The sequence below is a fragment of the Tripterygium wilfordii genome, chromosome 20, assembly GCF_013401445.1.
Source record: "Tripterygium wilfordii isolate XIE 37 chromosome 20, ASM1340144v1, whole genome shotgun sequence".
In the NCBI taxonomy this organism is placed as follows: Eukaryota; Viridiplantae; Streptophyta; class Magnoliopsida; order Celastrales; family Celastraceae; genus Tripterygium; species Tripterygium wilfordii.
The window spans coordinates 10,622,655-10,638,097 of record NC_052251.1 but is presented as its reverse complement, the minus strand read 5'-3'; the positions used below and the strand labels follow the sequence as shown (position 1 = coordinate 10,638,097).

General features: G+C 37.3%; 1 pseudogene; it reads right to left on the bottom strand.

Moving 5' to 3' along the window:
- Positions 1 to 3,298: 3,298 nt before the first annotated feature.
- On the bottom strand, positions 3,299 to 15,018 carry LOC119986981 (annotated as a pseudogene).
- Between the last annotated feature and the right edge of the window lie 425 nt (positions 15,019 to 15,443).

The window sequence follows — 15,443 nt, the reverse complement described above, 5'->3', positions numbered from 1 at the left end:
AACAGATTTTTTCAAACAACACACTGCGCACAGATTTTACAACTCAAATTTCACCTAGCAAATCAAGTCAGAATTCAATGAAATTTGGTATGCAGTATCACAACACCCTAATGAATACTATATCAAAATTTCAGATTAAAATTCAAAGTTTAGCTATGTGAACAGTGCACGGACAGACTAATGGTTCAGAAAATTCTGCAATCAAAACACTTAATCAATCAACAAGCAAGCAATGCAATCAAGAAAGTCCACACAGCAATTTATAGTAGTTCGGAGACTCTTCTCCTACATCTACTACCTAGGTTCACCAACCTAGGATTTTCCAACCTCCACTAAGGATGTGGTTTTCTCAAGAGCTCCACAAAACTCACAAGGGTTTTTAGGTCACCCTTAAAACTGAAGATTTCAAGACAATCTTCAAACTTTACAACCAAGGGTTTCAAGCACTCCCTTAAACTCAACCTCAACAAGGTTTTTGCCCAATGAAGGGACTTTTACAAGTGTTCGGTATAAATGGTTCACTCAAGGTTTGCACTAAGCAAATGGGGTTGAGGAACACTCAAGAATCACAATATCACCTCACGGGTTGGATAGAAAATGAAGAATAATGAGGATTTTCGAATCTGAAAATGAGAAGCCAAATGAGAAGCACTCCCTCTTTGCAAAAGCAAAATAGTGAGGAAGCCTTTAGAGTGGCTTGGGTAGAAGCTTGGATTCAATGGCACAAACTAGCTTGAAAGCTTTGAGAGCAAGAATTTCTTCAATGTAATTTTGGCTTCTCCAAATTGGAATGAGGAAGAACCCCTCTTTATAATTTACCAAGCTCTTGTGATTTCCACCATTGGATCTTTTTCCATCTTCAAATCTCGACCTTCAATTACATGTGCAAATCTTGGCCATTGAATGAATAGATCATTAAATCTCAACCTTGCAATATGTAGCCGTTGCACTTGCATTATTTTCCAAGTCTAGCTTTGCAAGATTTGAGTTGTCATGTGCACTTGCAACCATCTTTGACTATTTGATTAAACTTGCACCAAATCTTGACCTTGGTATCTCCAACAATTTTGTCATCTTTGACCATTTGATCAAACTTGCACCAAATCTTGGCCTTGGTATCTCCAACAATTTTGTCATCTTTGACCATTTGATCAAACTTACACCAAATCTTGGCCTTGGTATCTCCAACAATTTTCTACAAAATGTGTAGCAACTTGCAGCCATCTTTGACTCCAAAAATCAAGATCTTCTTTTAAGTCAAAAATTGCAAGCAAGAATATGGTCTTATGCACAACCATTGGATTCACCTTTTAAATGGTCATCTTAACCCTTCAAGTCTTGTTGTAATCTGATCCATTCATAATTCAAAATAATTCAATCTCGGCCATAGATTAGTGTACCGTTGGAGCTTGTAGTCTTCAAGAATATCTTCATAATCTAAGTCTTGTCTAGTTGCAAAATATACTTTCTCATCTCTTACAAATTTCAACCATTGCATTTGTCCTTTAGCTTCATCAATTGTCTTCTCACAAAAATCTGATCATTGACCTCAATAAAGGAAGCATGTGCAAGATCTTGTTTGATGAAGATAAGAGATCCTTCACATGACCAAACATGTCCCTCCAATCTTGACTTCAAACTCTGAATTTGGCAGCACCAATATATCCATATTATACAGCCCTAAGGCTAATTCCAATCATCAATCAAAATGCCTTAGTGGAAGGTTGATGAACATAGGTTTTTCTTGGTTTTCTAGAGATCCAAGCTCATACTTGAAAACCGGACTTCAATTCACTTGAGCAAACTGAATTCTGAGTGATATAACATCCTCATGATGATTAACGTATAAAGAAATAGGAGGTAGAACTTCCCAATTGCATGTAAGCTCAAAGAGCTTCATATAGAGCGCATAGGTTAATTACATTAGAAAAACAACCCAGAAAATTCATATTACTGCATGATAAATCATTTTATATGTATTAGAATGTCCATGTAAAATTTCATAACAATCGGAAATCGTTTGGTCACTCAACCAAGCAATTAGGTCGCTAATAGTGAAACCGATTAATTATAAGTGTAAATTCAATGTCATTTTGCAAACTCAGTGTAAATGACCTTTTCTCTTGAACTTTACTGACTCAAATATGTTCATAGTGATAAAAATAAGATGCACACGAAATTTCATTTAAATCGGAGTTCATTTGGTTCACCACGTTCACAAAGAACAAATATGCACAAAATTAGGTAAAACCTAGTTTTGGCGGAATTTAAGCGTATGACCAAATATATATGTGATGCACTTAATTTATCATGATTATAGTCCTAGAACATATATTAGACCTTTATGTGCATGTGGTTCAAGTTTCAAGTCATTTGGACCTAAGTTGGTTAAGATAAATTATGATCATTAGAAGATTAATGCCCTAACTTAATCCATGTATGTTTGTTTTCAAAACTGAATTTCCAGCACTATCTCAAAAATATATAGATATCAAATTCACATAGAGATATGCATAAGCATTCATTTAAGTGTATATGCACAATTAAGATATTAAACAATTAACCAAATAACCATTTAAGCATGTTTTCTAGCATTTTAGGATATGTTCAAATCAAGCATGCTCACACACATTTTAGTATACAATCATACACAATCATCAAAAACACAATGTTGACTAGACACTAAGTCTTGGTCCAACAATCTGTCCCATCATATTTTCTGTCATTGCATTGCACCAAGTCTTGCATGCAAGTCTCCACACGGCATCATGACTCAATTTATTGCATGCCTCACCGGTCCACACGCATGCAAGGAAAAAGTCTTTTCTTTTCTTATAAATTATGTATAATTTGTTAGAGATATTACAAGTTGTAAGAGTGTAATAGTGTGGTGAGAAAAAAATGAGAGTCTCAACTCCAAGCAATGGGTCTTTAGAAAAAAAAAAAAAAAAGGAGAAAAGAAAATCTCACAAGGGAATGTGTCTGAGAAGAGAGTGAACCAATTTGTGAGGCATATCCACGAATTGAAGTTATATAATTATTGTATTGTTTGAGTGATCTACATAAGGTTGAAGTTTATAATCTCATTGATATGGTGAAAGTTTTAATTGGCCTAAGGATCCCATGATTTTTACCTCTTTGAGGGTTTTTCACACTAAAAATTCTTGATGTTATTTCTATTTCTCATCCAATATGTTATTTTTCCCAACAATAACCTCCTGCATTACAAAAAAAAAAATATATATATATATATATATAAATATATACATATAGATAAGTCTTTCTACATGCTTGATCATGCCAAATTGGAGTTCAATTTCTCTAGCAGGTATACACATTTGTTGTCACAAAACTGATGAGCTGAAAGACTCTAATGGCAGTGATCTTGAAGGAGAAGCTACAAATGGTCGTGGTGGGACATGCAAATTTTCTACACTTCCTTTCAACATATCTAAGACCTCACTAATGTTAGGCCTCCGTGATGGATCAATTTGTATGCACCAGAGACCCACCAAGACCATCTTCCTTGCAGCTTCATTTTCCAATTCAGTCATAACATCACCATTCAATCCGAAATCATTTTCTTCCTCAAGTCGTTTATAGATCCAATGTGGAAAATACGTCTCACTGCTATTTTCTCCTTTGATGTTTGTGTTGTTTCTTGCTCCAACTATCTCAAGAATCATCATTCCATAGCTATACACATCAGACTTATGTGAGACTCCTCCAAAGTTTTTGCTAAACAGTTCTGGAGCAATGTATCCGATGGTGCCTCTAGCCTCGAGGACTGACACAATACTTTCTTTCTTAATGCAGAGTTTTGCTAACCCGAAATCAGAGATCTTCGGACAAAAGTCTTCATCTAAAAGAATGTTGTGAGGCTTTATGTCGAAATGCAGAATCCTAGTGTTGCAGCCTCGGTGCAAGTACTCGAGCCCTTGAGCAATCTCTACTGCAATTCGGAACATATTTTCCCATCCCAAAAAATGGTGATTGGTATTTGTGTTACTCTTACCATAAATAAACTTTTCGAGAGACCCGTTGGACATAAATTCGTATATGAGCGCTCTTTTGCTTCCTTCTAAACAAAATCCCAAAAGAGTGACAATGTTGACATGGGAAGTTATGCTAATGCTCAAAACCTCATTCATAAAATCTTGTCCATCCCCTTTTGTTGTGTTAAGAACCTTCACTGCAACAAGACGACCGTCAAGTAGTTTTCCTTTGTAGACACTCCCGTAACCCCCCTGTCCTAGTTTGTCTTTCAAAGAGCAGGTGATCTTCTTTACATCTGAGAAACTATATCTTTTCAGAGATAAAAGACCACAATCGTTAATAATTGCCTTGAGTTCTTGATCATCTTTATTTGATAGGATCTTTTGATTAACAATGCGGTAAATTAGTGTCATGGTGCAAATAATGGCTACGCTTCCAAAACTGGCACCAATTCCTGTTTAAAGAAAGATTAAGCATTTTAATCATATTCAATGGGAGAAAGGAAAGAAAATAAAATAAAACTTTGTGAGGCATGAGTGCATGCATGACTTACCTAGAGTAAGCTTCCGCTTCCATCCCGATCGATCTATGACAAAATCGATTGAAACAATGAGCCGTTACTAGAGCTAGAGCATCTAAAATATCAAGAAAAAAAGAGTTGGAAAATAAATCACATCCCTAACCTAATCATATATATAATCATAGGAACACTATAACGTTAGTACTATAGGTAGATAATATTTTTGTTGACGTCTTGTAAGGCTCATTCTGTGTTTGTTATTAGAACGGTTAAGATGGTGTGATGCATTAGAAGTATATTGTTGTTATGTGTTTAATTGTGTATGTAACTTGGTCAAGATTACTGTTGTTCCTTGACCAAGTGTAAGAAATGTTTTTTTTTTTTTATGTGTAGCTATTTTTTTTATTTTTTTTTTATCTGACAATAGAAGCACACACATGTATCCCTCCAAATCACACACACATACAATCCACACACACATAATTCACACAAATGCTATCCACAAGTGTGTGGCTGTTGTTAGTCCTTCAAGACTCTTCTCAAGGACTTGTATTTATGTTTATGGTTGTAAAGTCTAAGATATTTTGGAAGCTTTTAAGAGTCGTTAATGCATGCTCTCTTTGGTTCTAGCTGTTTGTCTATCTCTGATCTGGTTTCTGTGTGGATAAGTTCTTCACTTGTGTTCATGAAGAATCCTAGACAATAACAATTTTGAATTGGAATGAATGGTGGAACAGATGTAATGAGATGCGAAAATGATTTGAGAAATAAGATTTTGAGGTAACCATGATGAGTGAAAAGGATTTCATGCTTACCCTTGTCATCAGCACACCTAAGAGGCTCATGTCCATCATGACAGTAGCAGATGAACTGTGATGTAGGCGTCGAAGAATTCAAGTTGGTACCACAATTCCCACCGGATCCCTCACAAGCATCGCATAGTACATAAGTAAAGTAATTCACACCCAAAGGCTCCTTCAAAGCCTGACTAAGGTTTCCGACACCATTATCAAAAAGTTCAACGAGAACCTCGTCTTCAACTGGAACATCAACTGTTCCATTACAAGCTGTTTTATTGAATGCATCTTCACCATACACCCAACGAGTGTAAAACACGTCCCTCTCTGTCCCATTGACAGGGCATAAGAAATAATAGCTTGAACTTTCCATAAAAAAAGGGTTGCTGGTGCAGTTGTAAAACAGGGTTAAGTTCTCCACAGTGGAAGAGTAATTCAATGGATAAGAAGCCAAAGTTTCACTTCCGAATGCTGAAGGACATATCTCTCTGGGCCTGGATATTTTGATTGTATGAAAAAAGGGATTTATATCGTCCACCTGATATTTATCCTGGTTGATGAACATAGTGGTAGTTGTATTCTCAAAACATTCGAGCCCAAACAGGAGGTCACCACACTTTTCAGGTCGACCATTGCCCCAGAAAGGATAACTGATGTTCACCAATTTCCCGCAATTGAAACGAACATTGCAGTCTAAGAAGTCTGGATGTTCATCAGCACAAGCAAGAACAAAGATGAAGAAGAAGAAGAAGATGGTGAACGAATAAGATTGGTTCATGGGTTGTGGTGAAACAGAGAGATAGAGAGGGGGAGAGAGAGAACGGAGATGGTCAAGATTTATAGGTCTGGTTTTTGGTATATATTTTAACAAGTGTTTGAAACTGGTGTCCCATTTTAATTTCAAGGAAAAGAAGGAGATAGGAATGTCTTTCCTTTTGATGGCGAAGGCGATGGCGGTTAATATACGTTAACAAGACTAATTTAGAAAGACTTGGGCAAATTACACAAGATTTTTAAAGAGTCGGGCAAAGTAAATTCGAACCCAAATGGTGACAAACTCCACAAGGTGTCAAATTTCAACACAAGAAGCATCATCATTTGAAAAATAATAGTAAAATACAATTGCTAAAAACTCCAACAAGAAAAATAAAAGAGTTTACGAAAAGACAGCCTTACCAGTTCCCATTTAGTAGTTGTATCTATGTATGTCGTGCATCCGTTTAGCCTTGGAAGCAAGATCGGCTGCAACTCTTCTCTCTAATAATGGAAACAATCATTAATCATGATTTTCATTAATTCTTCTTGCGCTAATTTTCTCTCCATTTGCATTCTTAACTGCCATGATTCTAGGTCTTGCAAAGCTGGAAAATTCCTCCTTTTTAATGTAGTGAAATCGGCTCCTTCATTTGGTAAGAAAATCTTCTTGGTAATCTTCAAGAAGTCTCCAATGTCAAATGTCTTCATATGGCAAGTAGATAATCTCCTTTGAATAGTATCTTCAAGGAATTTCGTTCAAGCATGTAAGGAAACAAATCAAGTTGAAATAATCTTCAAGAAGTCTTCTATTTTGATTTCAAAATTCAAACGGCTGACTCCCTTTAATCCCTTGAAAATTTGCTACACGAATATGGCAAGTAAAGCTTCTCCTTAATTCTTCAAGATACCTCCAAGTCTCCAAAATTAATAAGGCAATAGAATCTCTTTCAGTCAACGCATATACCATGTAAGGTAAGTCAAACTTCAATGTTGTTGAATTAACTAATCTCTAGCTAAAGCTTGATCAACTCTACTTCAATAAATGTAACTCAAGTTAACTTAACACTTTTCATAAATTGGTTCAACTTTCTAACTTTAGAACAACCTCTTCTAGTGAATTTAGAAAGGTGCTTAGGTGTTTCTTAGCAAGCCCTAGGTATTCCAAGACCATTCTTGGACTATCGAAAATATATATATTCAAACTAAACCTGAAACAATCTCAAAAATGCTTGTAAGATCAAACGAGCTTCATGCTTGAAACATATGTTAGTTACGTTCAAATAATCCACCTTTTAGCATGTATAGCATTATAAGCATAAGCATTTAACACATGAATCATTGATTTAAGATATAATCATAGTTCACACTCAAAATCATGTATTCAAAGTATGATTTAAGAAAGAATTGATGCACGAGCAATTCAGAATATTCAAAATGTATTTTGACAAGTAATCATCAAAACATGTTTTCTCACATTTTAATACATATTCAAGTCAATCATGCTCATACACATTTTAGCACATAATCATCAAAAACACAATGTTGACCTAGACACTAAGTCTTGGTCCAACTGTGGGTGTGTATCGGCCCATCATGTTATGGGTCGGGCTGCGTAAGGGGCTACCTACACATCCCGTGATAGCGGCCTCTAGAGAAGGCCTAGCTGGGTGAAAGACTAAGTAAAGTGCAATCAACATAGATGTCGATGCGGAAACGTACTGGTTTGTCACACATCCCATAGTGCTTAGATGTGGCCTAGTAAAACACTATAGAATGGGTACTCTTCCCTCCATTATTATGTCCGTTTAGTGGAGGTGTATTGGCTCATGAAAATCCATGTGTGAATAATAGTTATAGAATGGAATAATTCAGAGGGTGATATTCCTTGTGCTTTGTTTCTAGTTTTTCTGAATAGGGATTGTTCCATGTTCAACAAAAAGTTGAGACTTGGCTTCGGGTACCTTGTTTCTTGAAGATGGTTTTTTTTAGTGCTTAAACATGGGGTTTTTGTTAAATGAAGTGGCTCGTAGGTATTACTGATGAGTATTGGTTATTTTTATTATGAGAATATAATTATATTTTTGGGTATCCAGAAAGCCGGGTATTAAAGGAAAAAACTCTAACTCAATTTTATTACTGGAATTTTCATAGTGAAAATAAGGATAGACTCCGTGGAAGTAGGCATTCTTGTCGAACCACGTAAAATCTCGTATTCTTATTTTCTCTCTATTCTCGATTGTTTTGTTTATATTGTTTTATTATTTGTTGTCTGCGGAGGTCCAATTTAGAACAATTTTTAAAACTTGACATTCTTAACAAATTGTTAAGAATAGAGATTACTGATATTTGGTACCAACGCAAAATAAAAAAAATGATCATATTCTTTTCTTTTTCTTTCTTTCATTGTCAGATGTCACACAAATATACTGTAAGGATGCCACGAAAATGGTAAGATAACTGTAGATACCCGAATCTACAATTGTTGAATAGTCAACGTAATTTATATCCTGAGAAACAAAGCAAGGCTGAGATCAAAGAACTTGGACACCGGTGGGATACCTACCAAAGAACCTCCGACGCTCAAGTCAGTCAATCGAAGTCAGGTTGGTCAAAGCAAAGATATAAGAATCGTAAACGCAAATGCTAGTATGGAAATGGTGGATACAGTGTGCAAGAGAGCTATGAATGAGCTGAAGGTTGAAGAAAGTGAGAGAGCAAAGGGCCTGAGTGTACAAGATTGCGTATCCCCTCCTCCGGAGGAGGAGAGGGCCTTTTATAGTGGGGTAACTTACCGACCAAGACTGATATACTGGGTACTGTAGTACGATTCCCAGGCAGATCCGGGAACGTGGTGTCTAATGTCAGGACACGCAGCCAATTCTGGTTGGCTGAGGTCAGGGTTATACAGTGGTCAGGCGGCTCGGTGTCAGGAGGTGGTTGCAGACTGTTTGATACGACGTGCTAGGTTGTTTGATTTGTCAGGGTCAGATTCGACAACGATCTCAGACGACCATTGCCATAGGGCTGCCAAGTCAGGATAGGGGATAGTGGTTTAGGTGTACAATCAATATGGTACGGGATGTATGTGTGTACAAGTATATGTGTGAATATGATGCAGCATGTGTACCTGAGGCTTGTGTGGTCTTTGTCTCTTGATGATCAGTTATGTTGAACATCTCCAGCTGGGCCGCCCTTTCATGGATCGCCAAGGGCGCTGGATGTAGATGGGCTTGTGCGCCCTTCATCCCACATTGATTGAGTGAGTCAGAATAAATTGGCGTTGACCGACCCATATTGCGTTGACCGTCGTCCGATATCGATGGTTGAGTCATAGGATGATTTTTGGCCACTACAATAACAAAATGCTAATAGTTGTATAAAAACCCTAAGTTGTTCGCAAAACCCTAGACAACCTTGAATGAGCTTTACTTAAATCCCATTCATAACAATTCTATGCTTTTTCATGACCTAGTGATAGTCTACTACATCAAATTTGTGCCAAATCAACTTTTCATGTTAACAATGTAGTGGTCAAAAATCGTCTGGGCCCAACTCTAGGCACACGACCATGCTATTTTACAGGAATGCTACCCAAAAGGTTGCGGCCCACAGCCCAGCCCAGGTATGCCAATCCCTACTTTAATTTTACATTTCTCAGAGCATACGCATACTCATGGGCCTTCTACGCAAGATGTTTCATGCCTGTCATTTCACCACCTAAATGTCATATCACCTTAAATACTGTCAAATTGACTTAGTATCGGTCGCTCTACCTGACCAAGCCATAAGGTCTCTCCAAATGGCCCAACAACTCTTCATGTCGAGCACGTCCGTCGTCAACCTCTTTGTCGAAGACAAGTCCATTTCGCCTCCGCCTCAATCCCATATCGAGCAGACACAAATCACCTTCAAGCCGTACTACCAGTGGCAAAGCCACGTTGGACCAAGGGGGGTCAGCTAACCCCCCTCAAAAAAATTAATAATACAAATTATATGTTAATTTCAATTTAGACCCCCTTCTCATGGTTGAAACAATAAAACATGTGACAAATATTACTTACCATATTTTATAAAAAATTTATTTTTAGTGTTACTTTTGTACTTTCGAATATATAATTAATAGATAACCCCAAAAGAATTTTGAGGGCGTTGCCCTCGGACCCCTACTTAGCTTTGTCTATCATGACATAAAATCGTCTGTCCATCATTGCAACCCCCCTCATGTAAAGTCCTGGCTTCGCCCCTACATACTACTGTCCCCTCGCCTATTTCGGAGCTGGCACCTTTCCAATAGCTTACATAGCCTTAACTATATGTGTGCTTTCCAAAACCCTGTTTCTGACATTGGGAGCATAAAATCATTCCGAAAGGATAGTCCCCAATTCTTATGCGGGGAGAATCTTCTATAAATATTCAACCCTCTCTTACAGAAAGAAACGGACCCATAAAAAATATCCCTTTATAGCCAAATAGAACCTTACGTCGTGAGTCGTGACTTCTTCAGCAGTCATCGTCCATTCATTAACATTGTTTTCAAACCTCCAACCTAACTAATTTGACCGACCGTTAGAGCTTCTTTGACCGACATCCCCCAACCATAGACTTTCTGACCTCCTGCCTTTGAGTTTTGCAGCACTACTGATGGTCTTCCCATATAAATCTTTAGTTTGTGAAAACCAACACTCACAAATAATAATACTAAAAAAAATAACTTCTTTCCCACTCGTGCTCTCAACATAAATAATGAAACCCCATGTAATGGAATTGTAGCTAAACCCATGTTGAATTTATTCATCATAAGAAATTACATGAATCTCCCAATTATTATAGTTGCATTACTTATAACTTCAATTCCTTGTTTGTAGATAAAGTGGATTCGGAATTGTCTTTCAACCCAAAGTGTAACATGTATCCAAGCATTTCATATTCGTCTAGAGTTCGCTCCAAAAAATATAGTCATCCCTACACCTGAATTCACTCCCATGAGCCTCTTATCCATTCTCATTTGACTACCACGGATAGGTTGGATACACTCAAAGCATATGCAATAAATCTTTTCACAGCATTTACCAAAACTGGAACTATAACACTCACATTGCCTTAGGAAATTTGACACTAAATACTTTTTTTTTCCTTTTCACAATATTATCCTTCACTAATCTCACAAATCCTAAATTCTAAACTTATAATTCATGTATTAGCCTAGCTTGTTAAAATTTTAGTAATTGGAGGAAGTGAACAAATTAATTTTCGTTCAAATGTAATCACCTATTAATAGAGCAACATCAACCCATTTCTTGGCTCCATTATTTTAAGCCCAACTGAAATGGGTTTGACCCATTTGGTGGATTGAGTACTGTGGGCTAAATATATATATACAAGTTGACATGAACTGGGCCTTATATTAATTAAATTAATAAGTTATACCCACATTTTGGACTATAATGGATTTCCATGTTCACATAGACTCAATCAAATAACGCAGAACGGAAATTGAAAGAAGGTACAATTTTCATCGAAACCTTGGAAACAACCAAACTCAAAGAATTGGAAAACAAATATCTTTAGAACTGTTATTAATAAAATTCAAGCATGTCTCCAATTACAACTTAAAGGAATATTTATACTAGAAAAGAAATCTTAACAAAGGAAACCGAATTAAATAAGGAAGCATTAAAAATATGTGCAATAATATAAAAGTGCCTTGTAGACCCCTTAAACATGCAAACTTGGGCCCAAACTCTGCCGTTACAAAGGACAAAGGTAATTTGTGTAGGACACAGAATTCCCTTTTCGGAAACATATTATGGGCCCCGTAATTCCTTCCGGATTGAAAGTTATGAGCCCTCAAAACTCTACCGTTAAAACCCTTGCTTTTGATCCCAATTTTCATAAAATTCAGTTACAATTTGTTCTACATCATCAAATTTTTGGATACTTGAATTCTCTCGTCTTTAGACACAAGACACTACATGAAAGGTGAGATTTTTTTAACAACCGGTTATGATTGTTGGGAAAATTTGTCCAAGGTCCTTCTTAACATCGATATCACACGACAATAAAGAAAATTGAAATAGAAAAGTGAAACAATCACAACACTAGAATACGAGGGAGCAGCGAGGTCATTACTTTAAGACAAGTGAGATTTCTTCCAAAATGGATATGGTGTGTCTTTTAAGTGATGAAATTCTTCAGAAGACTCTGGATTTAAAACCAGACGTCAAGTTTAGTTGTTGACTAAAAGAGTCATGTATGTACAATTCCACAATCACTAAAAGAACTAGATAAAATGCATGGAAGCTTATATTCTTAAGTATGAACAAAATCTTTATCACAAGTCTTCATGTGGGTCATCTGTCCCATCCTATTTTCTATCATTGCATTGTACCAAGTCTTGCATGCAAGTCTCCACACGGCATCATGCCTCAATTATTCATTTATAATAAAGAAAAATCTTTCTTTTGTTAGAGATGGCTTATCCAAAAAAAAAATTGTTAAGAGATATTACAAGTTGTACGAGTGTAGTAGTATGGTGAGAAAAAAATGAGAGTGTCTCAGAGCAATGGGTCATTGGGAAAAAAGGAGAGGAGAGTCTCATAGGGAATGAGTCTGAGAAGAGAGTGAACCAATTTGTGAGGCATATCCATAAATTGAAGTTATATAATTGTTATATTATATGAGCTATCCACCTATGGGTGAAGTTTGTAATCCCATTAACATGGTGAAAGTTTTAAGCAGCCCAAGTGTTCCACGATTTTTACCTTTTTGAGGGTTTTTCACGCTAAAAATTCTTGGTGATATTACTACTTCTATCCATTATGTTATTTTTCCCAACAATAACTTCATGCATTACAAAAAAAAATGCATAGATAAATCTTTTCTACATGTTTGATCATGCCAAAATGGAGTTCAATTTCTCTAGCAGGTGTACACATTTGTTGTCACAAAACTGATGAACTGAAAGACTCGAAAAGCGGTGATGTTGAAGGAGAAGTTACAAAAGGTCGTGGTGGGAATTGCAAATTTTCTACACTTCCTTTCAACATATCTAATACTTCACTAATGTTAGGCCTCTGCGATGGATGAGTTTGTATGCACCAGAGACCTACCAAGACCATCTTCCTTGCAGCTTCATTTTCCATATCAGTCATAACATCACCATTCAATCCGAAATCATTTTCTTTCTCAAGTCGTTTATAGATCCAATGTGGAAAATACGTCTCACTGCTATTTTCTCCTTTGATGTTTGTGTTGTTTCTTGCTCCAACCATCTCAAGAATCATCATTCCATAGCTATACACATCAGACTTATGTGAGACTCCTCCAAAGTTTCTGCTAAAGAGTTCTGGAGCAATGTATCCAATGGTGCCTCTAGCCTCAGGGAGTGACACAATACTCTCTTTCTTAATGCAGTGTTTTGCTAACCCAAAATCAGAGATCTTCGGACAAAAGTCTTCGTCTAAAAGAATGTTGTGAGGCTTTATGTTGAAATGCAGAATCCTGGTCTTACAGCCTCGGTGCAAGTACTCGAGCCCTTGAGCAATCTCGACTGCAATTCGGAACATATTTTCCCATCCCAAAAAATGGTGATTGGTATTTGTGTTACTCTTGCCATATATAAACTTTTCGAGAGAGATCCATTGGACATAAATTCGTATATGAGCGCTCTTTTGCTTCCTTCTAAACAGAATCCCAAAAGAGTGACAATGTTGACATGAGAAGTTCTGCTAATGCTCAAAACCTCATTCATAAAATCTTGTCCATTCCCTTTTGTAGTGTTCAGAACCTTCACTGCAACAAGACGACCGTCGAGTAGTTTTCCTTTGTAGACACTCCCATAACCCCCTGTCCTAGTTTGTCTTTCAAAGAGCAGGTTATCTTCTTTACATCTGAGAAACTATATCTTTTCACAGGTAAAAAACCACAATCGTTAATAATTGCCTCTAGTTCTTGATCATCTTTATTTGATAGGATCTTTCGTTTAACAATGCGGCAAATTAGTATCATGGCGCAAATAATGGCTATGCTTCCAAAAGTGGCACCAACTCCTGTTTAAGGAAAGATTAAGAATTTTAAGCAGTCCCGATTGATATTCAATTGGAGAAAGGAAAGAAAATAAAACGTTGAGGCATGAGTGCATGACTTACGTATACCAAGCTTCAGCCTCCATCTCGATCGATCTATGACAAAATCTATTAAAAAAATGAGCCGTTACTAGAGCATCTAAGATATCAAGAGAAAGGAGTTGGAAAAGAAATCACATCCCTAACCTAATCATATAATCATAGGAACACTATAACGTTAGTACTATAGGTGGATTGTACTTTGAATTGGAATGAATGGTGAAACAGATGGATTCTACCTATATAAGATCCCAAAATGATTCGAAAAATAAGATCTTGAGATAACTATGAGAGTGAAAAGGATTTCATGCTTACCCTTGTCATCATCACACGTAAGAGACTGATGATGTCCGTCATGACAGTAGCAGATGAACTCCGGTGTAGACATCAAAGAACTCAAGTTGGTACCACAATTCCCACCAGATCCCTCACAAGCATCACATACTCTATCTATATAAGTAGAATAATTCACACCAAAAGGTTCATTCAAAGCCTCATCAAGTTGTTCAAATCCACTTCGAATAAGTTCATCAAGAATCTCCTTTTCAACAGGAACTTTAACTGAAATATTACAAGCAGTATCATTGAATCGATCTTCAGAAAACAATATATCGTAACCGTAGAATGCATCCCTCTCTGTTCCAAGGACGGGGCATGAGAAATTATTGCTTGAAAGAGAGGAATAAGGGGTAGTGGTGCAGTTGTAAAACAGGGTTAAGTTCTGTACAGTGGAAGAGTAATTAAATGGATAAGCGGAACTTTCATCCACGAATGGTGGAGGACATTTCTCTCTGTGTCTGGATATATTGATTGTATGAGAAAAAGGATCTATTGATAAGGATCTCCTTACAACCAAGGCCCAACCGACACCCACCTAATGGGCCGGCTGTAGCCAAGGCCTTCACGCAGGCAAGGGGTCCGTTCCTACCCACGCATGGGCTGCCCAATCCCTTGTGAAAACCTTGGTTGCAAGGGGAGACCCATACCTCCCCCTTATATTCTGCACTTCACTCCCACATCTGGACGATGTGGGATTTATGCACGTAACATACCCCCGCTCTTACAAGGCCAACGCCCACGTTGGCCCACGCTGTCCCTAAGACAGGTCGCCCCTTCCATGAACGCAGCCCCGCCCGGCCCATACCGGGACAGAGGAGCACAATGCATAACCCACAGCCGCCCAGCTGGGTGGCTCCGATACCAAATGATAAGGATCTCCTTACAACCAAGGCCCAACCGACACCCACCTAA